The following is a 14,162-nucleotide window of genomic DNA, read 5'->3' as shown; positions in this document are numbered from 1 at the left end:
GTCGTCCGCTTCGCCGAGTTTGGTTCCTTCACGGTTGATGTGTTCATCGATGGTGTCCAGTTTGGCCGTGTTGTCGCCGAGTGACCCACGAATGGTTTGCATGGCCTTGTCCAGCCCTCGCAGTTCCACAACGGTAAATTCGATCCCGGGTAAGGGTTTGTTATGGTACGTGTCCAACAGTTGTTCGATGGCACGTTGGGGCTCATTGTTCAGCCCTGGTTCGAGTTCGGCCCTGGCAGCTTGCAGATCTTGGATGACCTTCAGGGGAAGTTGTTTGGGACATGCGCCCCCGTAATCTATGAGGTTTAGTTCACCGCGGATCAGTTGCTCACCATGGTGACTGATGAGTGTCAATGAGATTGATCGCTGGGTTAGCCTTCAATCGCAGTGTGACGTTCTTGTCCAGGGCAAACCTGGAATAATCTCATCTAAACGGCTCGACGTGGTGCCTACGCCTCAACGCGTCGTAGTATTCGTCGACCGTCTGCTTCAGGGGTTGGTTGCTTTGCGAGAACGAGGTTTCCTGCTCCCGGATCGAGTGTGCACTATCATCCCACAAGTCATCCATCTGGATGTCATCGTAACCACCTTAGACCATTACTTTATTATATTAAACTTATATATTTTGTATATATAACAATGTCATACGGTAGGAAGCTGTTGGTTCGATTCCCCAACCTGGGTGAGAATGACCTCATCGTGCCCTGCATGGTTCGACTGGCGTTCAACCTCACGTTGGCCTCCGACAACGACACGCGAGCTGGTGTGGAACGTGGGGCGTGCTATTGTCAAGAAGACCGCCATCAAGATCAGCGGCAACGACGTGCTGAGCATCAACGAGAGCAACATGTTTCACTGCTACGGGGACCTCTGGTATAGCGAGGGCGAACGCGTCAACGACGTGTACCAAGGCATCAGTAAGTCGATTAGGTTGCGCGTCGGGTACGGCTTCACGGCAGACCAGCTCGACAAGATCCCGGCAGGTGAAAAGGCCATCACTGAAGCGTACGGGGACAGGTTCTACGTGCCGCTTGACTTCGAGTTGCTCACTGGGCATGCGCTGTTTTACCAGGCCGTGCTGGGTTCACGTTCAACGACTACAGCAAAGTTGTGCATACGCCCCAAACGGTCACTAGCCTGGAGATGGCCAGGCAGGTTCGAAACCAGTACTCAGGGAAGGTGGCCATCCTGTACGACCGGGTGCTGAGGCACCGGACGATAGTACGGGACAAGAGCGACACGCTGTGGAACATCAACCTGAAGCCGTTCCGAAGGAACAGCAAGAAGTTCTTCAACCCCGAGATCACGAAGGTGGGAGTGACCATCGAGGGCATGCCCAACCAGCTGTTCAGCGTTGGTATGACGGCATACCAGCAGTGGGATGAGATAACGAAGCTACCGAGCCAGCACCCACACGTCATCAAGGACCTGGATCTATACTCTGTGCAGATCGGGGAATACCTGACCACCAAGTACGGGCTTTGGTTGGACATGCGATCCACGGACGACGATCGGTTGCACAGCAGCAGACGCCGCATCGACAATGGCAGCGAGGGGATAACCATCCAGATCACCAAGAAGGCTCAACCCGCGTGATTATGGATGTGCAGCTTAATATAGACAATGGGAGATTCATGCAAGCCATCTATTGATCTACCCCGTGACCCACACTGCGCGCCATAGTATACGGGCAGACGGGCTGTTGGAAGACCGTTTTCGTGCTGGATATGCTGGAGGGATACTACTGTGATACCTTCGACAACATCGTTATCATGTGCCCTACTCTGTATATGAACAGGATGTACACGGTAAGACCTTGGGTGATGACGGACCGGACGTGCACAGAGTCGACCCGGGAACGCGCCCTGCAGGCTTGGCTTAAGGCTAACCATAAGAAATTCAAGGGGAGTCGACGCTGTTCATCCTGGACGATTACAGTGCTAACAAGGAGATAACGAAGAGGAGAGACATGCTATCATACCTAGCCTTCTCCGACCGCACGCATAAAGCACAGCGTCTGGGTGCTGACGCAGAAGTTCAACTCGGTACTGAAAGACCTCAGGGAACAGACGCGATGGGTAGCTTTATTCCACTGCAAGGACAGGGATTCTTTCGAGGAGTGCTTGAGGGAAAACGATGTGTTGAACAAACTAGAACGGGAACGGGTGAAGAGACAGCTAGCCGAGACGAAGCATGCTAAGCTTGCGCTCAAGACCGACCAACCTGTGGCTTACCAAGTGCTAGGCATTGCCAAGCAAATGCTTAGCAATTAAAGGTTACAGTTCTATATATGAGCTTGTGAAGTGCTCATCGTGTGCAACCTAACCTTCATCTCACTGTGTTTCGCGTGCATCGGCTATTATATCATTAAAGTTAAAAATCGCTTGTTACATTATAGGATGGAGTGCAACGACCTGTTCGAACAACTGTTGGTGCTGGAGCGAGAGGGGGATGATGACAAGCGGGAGAAGCTGGTAGCGCTTACGGTCGGCGGCAAAGCCAAACAATACTTTGGGGACTACACTTCCAATAACATTCAGAAACTACCCGCCTATGAGGTCGATAAGCTGTACGCGAGATACGAAACCCGGCTCGTGGGCGAGATGATGAAGACTATAGTGTCGACCATGACGCAGATCTACACCAGTTGAATGCTGGCTTTACCTGTGGGAGGACCTCGAGAAGGACCTGTTCATCGAACACGCTTTGAGCGCCGTCAGCTGCATGCTGTACCAAAAATGCGGCATGTTCTTAGCCCTGTGACGGCGGCGATCATGACCGCAAAGCATTGTCAATTTTAAGAGGGGAACAATAATAGTAATAGTGTACAAAATGGATGCTGCCCAGACAACCCCGTTGCCCGAGGAGATACCGACACAGGAGGAAACCCCGACCCCGACACAATTCACTAAGCAGAAGAAGCGGGCGGCTTAAGTCAACGTCCTGGCATTTTCCGGGAGCAGTTACCTGTTCTTGAAGCTACGGGGGTCGAACGCGGCCGAGGTAGAAGCGGAACAAAAATGCACGACATAGCCGTGGAGCAACTGCAAGCCGCGCAAGTTGAGTTCGCGAAGAAACGTATGCAGATATTCGGTTACATTAATGAACAACTCGAGCGTGAGAACCATGACGCAAAAGAATACTACCTGCTGATCGGTAAACAGTTTGAACCACACGATGAGCCCACACTCTCCCAGAACTACGCACCATCCCCGGAACAAAAGGACCGAGAACTGGCCTTCGTCGTGATAGGCCTAGCAGCGACTATATTGATCGCAAAGCAATTAAACTAGGTCCCCATATGAGTATAAGATGAGACCTGCCCCGTATCGATGCCAGTACGTGCTTATGGGGAAGACTGAGACCTGCGGTAGGAGATGCAGGACCGAGGGGTACTGTTGTTTCCACAGGAGCTGTTTCATGAACTACACATGCTCCGTGAGCAGCATCAGAGTTAAATGCCACTACTGCTTAAGTAAAGCCCACGGGCCAAACGTAGTCCGGCACCAGCTTATCTACGAGAGGAAAAAGGACTACTTAAACGAACGTAGGAGCCTCCTCAGGATGGAAGTGTAAGGCCAGAGGCCCAATTCCTGCGTTCGTGCGTACCATAACCCCGAAAGGTTACCTGAGAAGCTGGCAGATGAACAAAGCCAAGAGCATACCCATCCCCGCCATCAATGCTCTGATCACCGGTATACTTGAACCGATGGGGCACTTCCAATTTCGGTTCACATTGGAAATGGCATGGGGGGAAGGGGGCGTCAGGTATACTTTCCCCATCACAGGTGGGCGAAAGATCGCAACTCAACCTGAGCTAGACAAGTACCTCAACACCTCATTACGAGGTATAAAAGAATACCTGGACCGCTTAACCGAGCAGGTTGAGTGCAGAACGGTCTACCAAAGTGTAGCCGATTACGACGCTGAAGTGGACCTACTGGCACCAGCCCTCCACCTGCTCACGGCAAAGTTCCACTAAGGCGCCTCCTTTATTTTTTTTATTAAGGTTGGAGGAGTTACCTCCCTTGCCGGTGGCCCAATTAGAGATTGTATACACCTGAGTATAAAAATGTCTACTGTCCGAGAGCTCCGGCAGATTGCAAGAGAACAAGGAGCAGTGGGTTACTCTCGATTGAGGAAACCCAAGCTGTTTAGCTTACTCGACATACAACCCCCTCCAGCGGTGAAACAACTCAAACTCCAAGCTAAGCAGCTGGGGCTGGCAGGTTATTCCCACCTGGGGAAAGCCGGGCTAGTTGCACTGTTGCACGCCCCAGTACAATGACCCTCCACGGTGAAACAACTCAAACTCCAAGGGAAAGAACTGGGGCTGGGGGGTTATTCCCGTATGAGGAAGCGCGAGCTCGCCGAACTGTTGCATCAGCACAGAGTCATCGATCTACAGTTAGGTAACTACCTGAGAGGCTGGCGGATGAATGTAGACAAGAACATAGGCATCGGCGACGACAAGCCTCTGATCGCTGACAAAGTCAATGAGGAACTGAACGACCTGAGAAGTCTCAAGTTTCAAATCAAGGATGGTGCCATTGAGTACGTTCAGCCTTACTTCCGGGGTAAACAAGAAGTCGCAACTCAACCCGAGATGGTAGATGAGTCCATCGACACCTCGCTTCAGCAAATACGACAGTACCTGGAACGCTAAACGCACAGGGGGTCCTGGAGGGCCATGGACAAGACCGATAATGTCTATCTAGACATAGCTAACTACGTACCGTTCAGAGACGGATCGTACCTAGACTTACTCCCCTGCTACAAAAAGAAACAAGCCATTGTCAACGTCAAGAACAGAGGGGACGATTGCATCAGGGTAGCTATCAGGTCCGCCTTGTTTCTGACCGCCGTTAACAGACCTTCAAGCTATCCCCAACATGACGGGCTCAACTGGGACGGTATAGACGAACCCATCCTGATATCCCAGGTCACCAGAATCGAGAAGCAGAAACCCATAGCCATCAACGTCTTTGGGCACGAAGGCAACAAAACGATCGTGCACAGGATCAACCCAATTGAGGGTCGTCGCGTGATCAATATATTCATGATCCAGCAAGGTGACAAGTTTCACTATGCATAGATAAAACACTTCAGCAGGCTGTTGTACGACCAATCGGCACAGAGAGAAGAGTCACTTCTGCGAACGGTGCCTGCATGGCTTCAGCCCTGCCGACCTGCTGGAATCACACCGGGAGGATTGCCTAGGCGTGGGGCAGACGGACATACGAATCGACATGCCCAAGGAAGCCGACAACACTCTAAACTTCGACAACCACAAGAACCAGATGTCCGTACCTTACATCATCTACACTGACTTCGAGGCCCTCGTCAAACCTGTTGACATCAAGCCGGCCCCCAACACGCACAAAACGCAGGAAAACGAGGCCTGTGGGATCGGATACGTGGTCGTCCGATGTGATGGGGAAACAATCACTCCCGTGGTGTACACGGGTCCCGACATTGCTGAAAAGTTTCTCATGTGCTTGCAACAATAAACGAAAACCATCAGGAAGAGGTTGTACACTGTGGTTCCCATGCATATGACCCAGGGCGAGCTCACGGCTGCAGCACTCACTGCCACGTGTGCGACGGCCTGCTGAACGGCGATTCGGTGAGAGATCACTGCCACATCACCAGTGAGTACAGAGGCGCCGCTCACAGCGCATGCAACCTCAAGCTCAGAATCAACCCTAAAACAATCAACATATCAACATCCCCGTGGTCTTCCACAACTTAAGAGGGTACAACTCTCACTTGATCATGCAGGCCATCGCCAGGGTCGATGGCAACCTGACGTGCATCTCCAACAACATGGAGGGATACATCTCCTTCTCCCTGAACGGCCTGAGGTTCATCAATTCAGTTCAGGTCCTGCTGTCATCTCTCAACAGTTTGGTCAAGGCCAATCCCAATCACCGACCGATACACCAACGCCGAGACTCAGCCCCTGCTGATGAGGAAGGGTGTTTACCCCTACGAGTACATAGACAGCTGGGCAAAGTTCACCGAGACCCGACTACCCCCCCATCGACCGGTTTTACAGCAACTTGACCGACTCGGCCCTCACCCAGGGCGATTGCGACCACGCCCAGAATGTGTGGTGGGGGAAACTGGGCAGCAGGACCCTGGGTGATTACCACGACCTGTATGTGAGAACAGAAGTACTCCTGCTGGCTGACGTGATCGAGACGTTCAGAAAGACGTGTTTCAAGCAGTATCAACTCGACCCCGCATGGTGCTACACCAGCCCTGGTCTCTCTTGTGATGCCTTGCTGAAGAAAACCGGAGTTAAGCTGGAACTCCTCACCGATTACATCATGCACCCGTTCATCGAGAAAGGATTGCGAGGTGGTATCTCAATGGCCTCCAAACACTACGCGAAAGCCAACAATCTATACGTGAAGGGCTACGACTCTAGTAAGCCCAATACCCACATCCTCTACCTCGATGCCAACAACCTGTACTGCTGGGCCATGAGCCAGTATCTACCCACCGGGGGGTTCGAGTGGGTGCCTGAGAAAGACGCCATGAGCATACCGCCTGGGGCAGGTTACATACTCGAAGTGAGTATCCAGCAGCATTGCACAAGTCACACAACGGCTAAGCCCCGGCTCCAGAACTTTTGATGGTGGACCCGGACTGGATGTCTGACTACCAACGGAACTTGCTGGGGGGTAATAATCCGGCCAACATTGAAAAACTCGTACCCAATTTGATGGCCAAACCCAAGTACATCGTTCACTATTGCAACCTGCAGCTGTATCTGTCGCTGGGTATGAGGCTGCCTAAAACCCATAGGGTGCTCAAGTTCGACCAAAGCCCCTGGATGGAGCCTTACATCAGAATGAAGACGGGCCTGTAAAAGCTGGCCACCAGTGACTTCGAGAAGAACCTCTACAAGGTCATGAACAACTTTTGGTAATACGATGGAGAAGCTGAGGAAACGCGTGACCGTGAAGCTGGTCCGGTCGAAAGATGAAGGCAAGCTCAGGAGACTGATAGCGAGCCCGGCATTCAACCGGCATTCAATGGATATTCACCAACGATCTGGTGGCCCTGCACATGAGGAAGAGCCATATCAAATTTAATCAGCCCGTCTACGTTGGGATGAGCATTTTCCCCTCTCCAAGCACCTGATGTACGACTTTTACTACAACAGGCTCAAGAAGCAGTATGGGGAAACGGTGTGAAAGACATGGACTCCCTACTGATGGAGATTCGAACCGAGGACGTGTACGAGGACATGAAGAAGCACATCCATTTGTACGACACCAGTAACTACCCCAAGGGCCATGCCATGCACAGAACAGTTAATAAAAAGGTCCTCGGTAAGATGAAGGACGAGTGTGCCGGCACGCTGATCGCTAAGTACATAGGCTTGAGGCCCAAGATGTACTCCATCCTGAAAGCCGACAATGGCGAGATCCAAAGCGAAGGGTGTACATGGTGTACAAGAAGTACATGGTGAAACAACACATCAAACACGCTAGGTTCTAGGAAGCCATGTTCAGGGCCTGCACCTTCAAGCATCAGATGAACACGATGAGAAGCGAAGGACACAGGATATACAGACTGACGATAAACAAGACGTCCCGATGGAATCAACATGTACACGTACGGGCATGAGAAAATTGAACCAAAGACATAGACGTATGTATACGATGTCACGGAACCAGAGAAAGTTTGAGGCTATTTACTACAGCCCGCGTGGGTACTGGAAAGGAGCGAGCGCCATACATAAGCTTGCCAAAATGGCGAGAGTATCCCCGGACAAGGCCAAAGCGTGGCTGGGAAAACAAGCCCTGTGGCAGATCTACCTACCGGCACCACGCTGCGTGCCTAGAAGAAAGTTCGGTGTGCCGACGCCCAATAGCGTCCACCAGGCCGACCTCCTGTTCCTACCCCAAGACAAGAGGTACAAGTATGCCCTAACCGTCGTTGACGTGGCCAGCTGCTACAAAGAAGCCGAGCCCTTAACCGCGAAAGACTCGACCCAGGTAGCCCGCGGATTCGAGCCCATAATCAAGCACAGCCCGCTGACATGGCCCACAGCGCTGCAAGTCGATCCAGGACGGGAGTTCCTGGGTGCCGTGTCCCAACTGCTAGCCAAGCACGGTGTCCAAGTCAGGCGTGGCATGGCCGGAGCTCATCGCAGTCAAGCCATAATCAAGAGATTCAATAGGACTTTGGCAGAGCGCTTATTCGGGCATCAGTATACGAGAGAGAGATGGCCAACCCACGGAGACAATTTACGGAATGGGTAGCGCGGCTACCTCAAGTGGTGTTGGCTATCAACCACGAAACCACTCGTCTCACCGGCAAGATACCGGCCGACGCTTTCAAACTGAAATCAGTGACGGCCGAACCGGCTGCACCATCGAGTGGGAAGGAGAAACAGATACCTGACAGGGCCCTCGTGAGGTACCTCTACCAGCCGGGGGAACACGAAGGAGACACTCGGAAACGAGCCACCGACCCGACATGGTTGGTCAAGACTTACAGCATAGATAAATTGGACATCAAACTTGACGAACCGAACTTGTACTACTTGAAAGATTGGCTGCCGAAGGGGTTCGTCAGAGAGGAATTATTGATCATACCTCATGGCACCATGTTACCACCAAGTAGCGATTCAAGGCCATAGTGACCAGGAAGTTGGTTGGGAGATTCAAAAGTGGTACAGTGAGACCTTGGATACTCCCGACCCAAGATATCCGGAAAACTCGCCTTCCGGTCACTTTTTAGAAATAAACAATCTCTTACGTTATAAAAGTGACTGTCTATAACGGATATTCGGTTTCCGTTTCCGGACGGTATATTTTACAAACCAACCGGCTGAATCAACATAAAATTGACTCACGTATCCGCACGAAGCTTTGATCTACCGCTGACTGTGTGCAGGGAAGCTTGAGAGTCCCACGTGTTTTGACACGAGACATGGTCTGCTAATCCAGATTAATGACCGGTCAGCAAGGTATTGGTGGGGATTAGTAGGCCCAGATGACACTGACTTAACCATTGAGTTCTAACTGTTAAGTTGTTTATTCAATCAAAGCAATAAAAGTGCATTGTGTCTATATTCAAGTCAGTTGGAGTTGATTGTCTTTCCAAAATGGTCACTAACCTACTAAACGTAAGCGCTATGCAGTGACAGCCAGGGAAAAGAAAGAGATATGTCTTTACAAAGAACAAAATCCCAAAGTAAGCTTGGATAACATAAGCAAACATTTTGGACCAGTTTTTTGACATGTGATTGGAAAGTCGACGATCGGCGACATAATCAAGCAAACGGATAAATGGCTTGGCACACCAGATGATTCTTCGGATCTATCCCGATCGAGAAATGCCAAACACCAGAATCTTGAAGAAGCTGTTTATCTGTGGCTCAGCGATGTTTCAAGTCGAAATGTGCCAGTAAATGATCAAATGCTGACAGAAAAGGCAAAAGAAATCAGGGAAAAGTTAAATGTTGTGGACTTCGCATATTCTTGGTGATGGCTGTCACGTTTCAAGTCTCGCTATCACATTTAAAAAAAGATCTATCAAGGCGAGGCTGCTAGCGCAGATAAAGACACAGTTGTGAAAGGGAGAGTGGACCTGAAGAAAGTTTTGGACACTTTTGACCATGATGAAATTTTTAACTTAGATGAGACTGGTCTGTTCTACAAGTTGGGTCCAAATGACACTTTGGCTTCGAAACCAGTTGCAGGAACGAAAAGATCGAAAGAGTGATCACTGTAGCTTTGTGTGCTCATGCAACTGGGTCTGTTAAGATAACACCCTTTGTTATTGGCAAATCAAGACGACCACGTTGTTTTGGAAGTGATTTGAACCCCGAAGTGTATGCTCGCTACAGATTCAACACTAACGCCTAGATGACATCTGACCTGTTCAGCAATTGGCTGATCTACTTTGATAGACAGATGAGGTCGCGTGGTAGGCGTGTCATACTGCTTTTAAACAATGCCGCTTGTCACAACTGTGCTAATGTGACATTAACAAATGTCATGGTTCACTTCCTTGATGGCGGAATTATTCGGACATTCAAGGCACATTACAGAAAACACCTCATCCGACATCTCCTCAACTGTGTGGATAATGACGAAGCCCCGGTGGTCAACATTCGACAATCACTGAGGATTGTCAAACAAGCCTGGGATGCAGTTAAACCATCGACGATAGCCAACTGCTTCCGCCACGTTGACATCCTGCCTCAACATACAGAGGAAGACTCAGATGATGACATGGTGCTTTCTGAGCTGGCCGAACAACTCAGAAAGTTTGCCAATGCCAGCAATACAGACACAACAGAAGCCACGCCCACTGCCGAGGAGTTTGCTGATATTGACATCGAGGTTGAGACTGGCGAGGCTCTGACAGATGCTTCAATTATCGACATGGTTACCAATAAAGAAGATGCCGAAGAAGAAAGTAGCGGTGACACGGATGATCAGGCAACCCAACTTCCCTGCTCGTTTGCAGATGCAAAGAAATATTACGAACGCCTGGTCAGCTACTTTAAGAACATTGGCGACCGTGAAAACCTGGACAAAATGTTGTCGGTCGTGTTGCAAAGTAGCGGCACCCAGTGTAAGCAGTCCTCAATGAAAGACTTTTTCAAAACTAAATAATTGTAAAGGCATGATTGTTATGTTGATGCTGTTTTTAATGACTGTACATGTACAATAAAGGCTTGATGATCATAAACATTTTGGATTTTGCTTGAGGTGTATGAAAACCAAAAATCCAGATATCCAGATATTCAATTATCCGGACGAGTTACGTAAAAACAAATGTGTCCGGATATCCGAGGTCTCACTGTATATACCTATATACGCTGGGGGAAGAGATCGGGGCCTGGTAAAGGCTTTATCTATGAAATAAAGCTTTACAGAGACCTTTGGCAAAAGTGATCTCGTACATCCAGTATATATACTACTTGCGATTGTCCTACGCATATTGTTCATATTTGCCTCACCTTTCGAAAATAGTGTCAGCTACAACACACATTATCTTACCTTCATGTAAAATACTTTAATTTCATTGGTCAATGATGCTTTAACTAGTTTCCGTGTCACCCCTCCTAGGAGGGTGACAACTGGAAAAGATATAACCCGCTGTCATGGTAACCACCAAATTCGAACTTTCGCGAGAAGCTGTATCGCTAACAATCGTATGACGTCATTATATGACGCATGCACTGCACAGAGTTTGAAAACCGTTCGAATAGCTCTTTTTTGAGTTTGCTATTTGCATATTTATTTTACCGACTTCCACTGTTTTATTTCAACTGTTGTATACATTGCAGTGTTACACACACAACTTAAACACAATTAACCAATTTTATAGCAGTTTTAAGCTTGTCAGAATATGTTTCACGGATTTTGAAATTCCAGTCGAGAGGCACACGCCATTTTCTTTACATGTCAGCTAGTCCGTAACGAGCTTATCGATCTTCAAAGTAAAATAAATTGATATTTTGTACATTTAACATGGCGGTAAGATAAATACGTTGTACACTTCTCCCTCTGCTGGCTCGGGTAACACTTCTAGAAAGAAGTACATACGTACATGAGACCGTATTACCCTCGACAGAAGCATACAACTTATAGTGGTGAATATTTGCTTCCACAACTGAAACCTCGATATGAGCTTTAGTTGACAATTTGACGTGTAAAGTTTAAGGCTTTATATAAGATTGCACAAGCAATATCACAAAGATTGATCCCAGATTTCAGCTTCGCACACTGAAGTCATGCAAGGACTCCAGACTGGGGGACGACCTAAATTTTTAACTGGAGGCTGTTTCTACCTTTCTCTTAATCAATCAATCATCTCTGTAGAAGGGACATCGTCGATTTCTTAATGTTAAATTTCCGTGTGTTTTTTTCCGGCATATCAGACATTATCCGTCCGTTTGTTTCAGGTAATAATGATAACACTGTCTTTCTATAGCGCCTGAAATCAACCAGTAAGGGGCTTAGTGGTGCTGTACAAAGTTGAAAACATGTTGTAAAGGCAAAAGTAAGGCACACGTCGGGGAGGGTTTCGGAAAGAAAGAAGATAGAGATACGTCTATATATGGATATAGAGCTGATTTGAAGTTTGTTTGTTGTTGCCGTTTGTGATCCAAGAAATAGTGGAAGATTGTTCAAGGGATGGGGAGTTGTGGAGAAGAAAGCTCTGTTTGATGGGTAACCAGTGGAAGGATTGCAGGGTTGAAGATACGTAATCAGAGCATCGAGATCAAGTAATAAATTCTCTTAAGTTTAGATAGTAGAGATGATGGGATATTGAAACAGAGAGCATTACAATAGTCTAATCGTTGTATAACAAGAATTTGCAATAAAAGCTTGACTATTTCTTTGTTGAAAAGAATACCGTCTTCGACTGAAATTGTGAATTTGGAAAAAGAGCTTTTGATTTTTGAATGACGTGTTGCTCCGTGGACGTGTTACTCTGAAATGTAATTCCAACATTTCTGGCACAATGACACAATCATCACAAGTAGGTGATGATGTGACTTTTTGAAGCTGCCATCCGAGACAGCATCCATGCCGTAACCTCGGCTACAAATTGTTGGACACCACTGTGTGTGATATTGGATTCAATGGATAGGCTGGTTATCGTCGGCACAGAGGCAATGTCCGACTAGCAAGATGTGAATGCTAAAGAGGAGCGGACCCAGTACTGAAACGTGAGGCACTCCAACGGGGAGAGGTGTTCACTGACCCCAAGGTAATGTGCTGTTCAGAGAAATAGGACTTAATCCTCGAGATATTAGTACCGGTGATTCCTACTCTGATTCCATTCTCTTGAACATCATAGCTGCATGAAATGTCCACGGATAGTTCGAGCCAGAGATTACAGGATGTCATTGCGAACTCTGACAAGTGCTGTCTCTTTGCGGTGGAGACTTTAATATGCAGTCTTAAAAGGTTCGAGTAGTCCATTTTTGCTGAGATAATAGCTGAGACGCAGAGCTACAATCGCCTCTAATGTTTTTGACATGGGCCTGGGGTTTTGAAAGTTCATATCCGATCGAGGCTGGATTTTTTGTAAAAAAACAATTAGGTAGAGGTTTCATGAAATACAGAGACCCGTGATGATCTGGGTTATAGTTGGTCTTCAGCAACACATGCTTGGTGGACACATGTCATCGTAATGCAGACCGCTGCCATATATACTAGCCACATAAAGAAACTGTGCATTGTCAAAATATTATCCCAGTTGATAAGTACGATAACAATGTCAAAGGTACATATAAACTTTAATGGAGGGATCATGAGACCATAGCAAGTCGGAGAATTTCAATTCAAAAGTCATTCACAATGACGTCAAGAGTCCACAAGCGGGACAGGGGTCAAACGACCATGTCACAAGCTCAATAACGGGTATGTCCACCATCGGCATTGAGAACAACAGTGCATCGACGACGCATAGAGCCTATCAAACGTGCAAGGAAGGCTTGTGGGATGTCACGCCAGATTCTCTCAAGTTCTATTGCAAGGTCAAGGACGTTATCTGTCGGATGAGGAAGACGGCGTAGACGTCGATCCATCTCGTCCAAAACATGCTCTATCGGGGAGAGATCGGGGGAATGTGCATGCCAAGGCAGTAAGTCAACGTTGTGGTGTTGCAAGAAATCCATAGCAACCCTTGCCGTATGAGGGCGGGCATTGTTGTGTTGGAATGTTAACCCAGGGCCATGACGTTGCAGAAAAGGAATTGCCACAGGTCGAAGAATCTGATCCCTGTAGCCCTGAACAATCACCAAAGGAGTTCTTTGGCGTGCTGTTATTCCACCCCAAATCATCACGGAACCACCACGAAAGCGATTCCTCTCCAAGACACAGGCCTGTGCATAACGTTCTCCCACGCGTCTATAGGCACGTTGACGTCCATCACTATGGGAAATGTTAAACCTGGACTCATCTGTAAAAACAACATTTCTCCACCAAAACAAGGGTCTGCGGGCATGATTTCGGCACCACATTCGGCGAGCTTGTCGATGACGTTGTGTCATGATAGGCCGTATGGCGGGACGTCGTGGTCTGATCCCGTGATGACGTAAACGTTGTCGAACTGTGTTGGGGTGGATACGGCGAAGTCCTGGGATGGTTCGGGCAGTCATCACTGCAGTCTGA

At 48.4% G+C, this 14,162-nt stretch overlaps 1 protein-coding gene across 1 annotated transcript in view; it reads right to left on the bottom strand.

The window, feature by feature from the left end:
* The window catches only part of LOC124263303 (multiple epidermal growth factor-like domains protein 6), a 77,687-nt gene that overhangs the window by 51,395 nt on the left and 12,130 nt on the right, over positions 1 to 14,162 (bottom strand). The gene's annotated exons all lie outside the window — the stretch shown is intronic.

Source organism: Haliotis rubra, unplaced genomic scaffold (assembly GCF_003918875.1).
Source record: "Haliotis rubra isolate DU_JTF1 unplaced genomic scaffold, ASM391887v1 Scf879, whole genome shotgun sequence".
In the NCBI taxonomy this organism is placed as follows: domain Eukaryota; kingdom Metazoa; phylum Mollusca; class Gastropoda; order Lepetellida; family Haliotidae; genus Haliotis; species Haliotis rubra.
The sequence above is the reverse complement of the archived record's forward strand: the minus strand, read 5'-3'. Positions and strand labels throughout refer to the sequence as shown.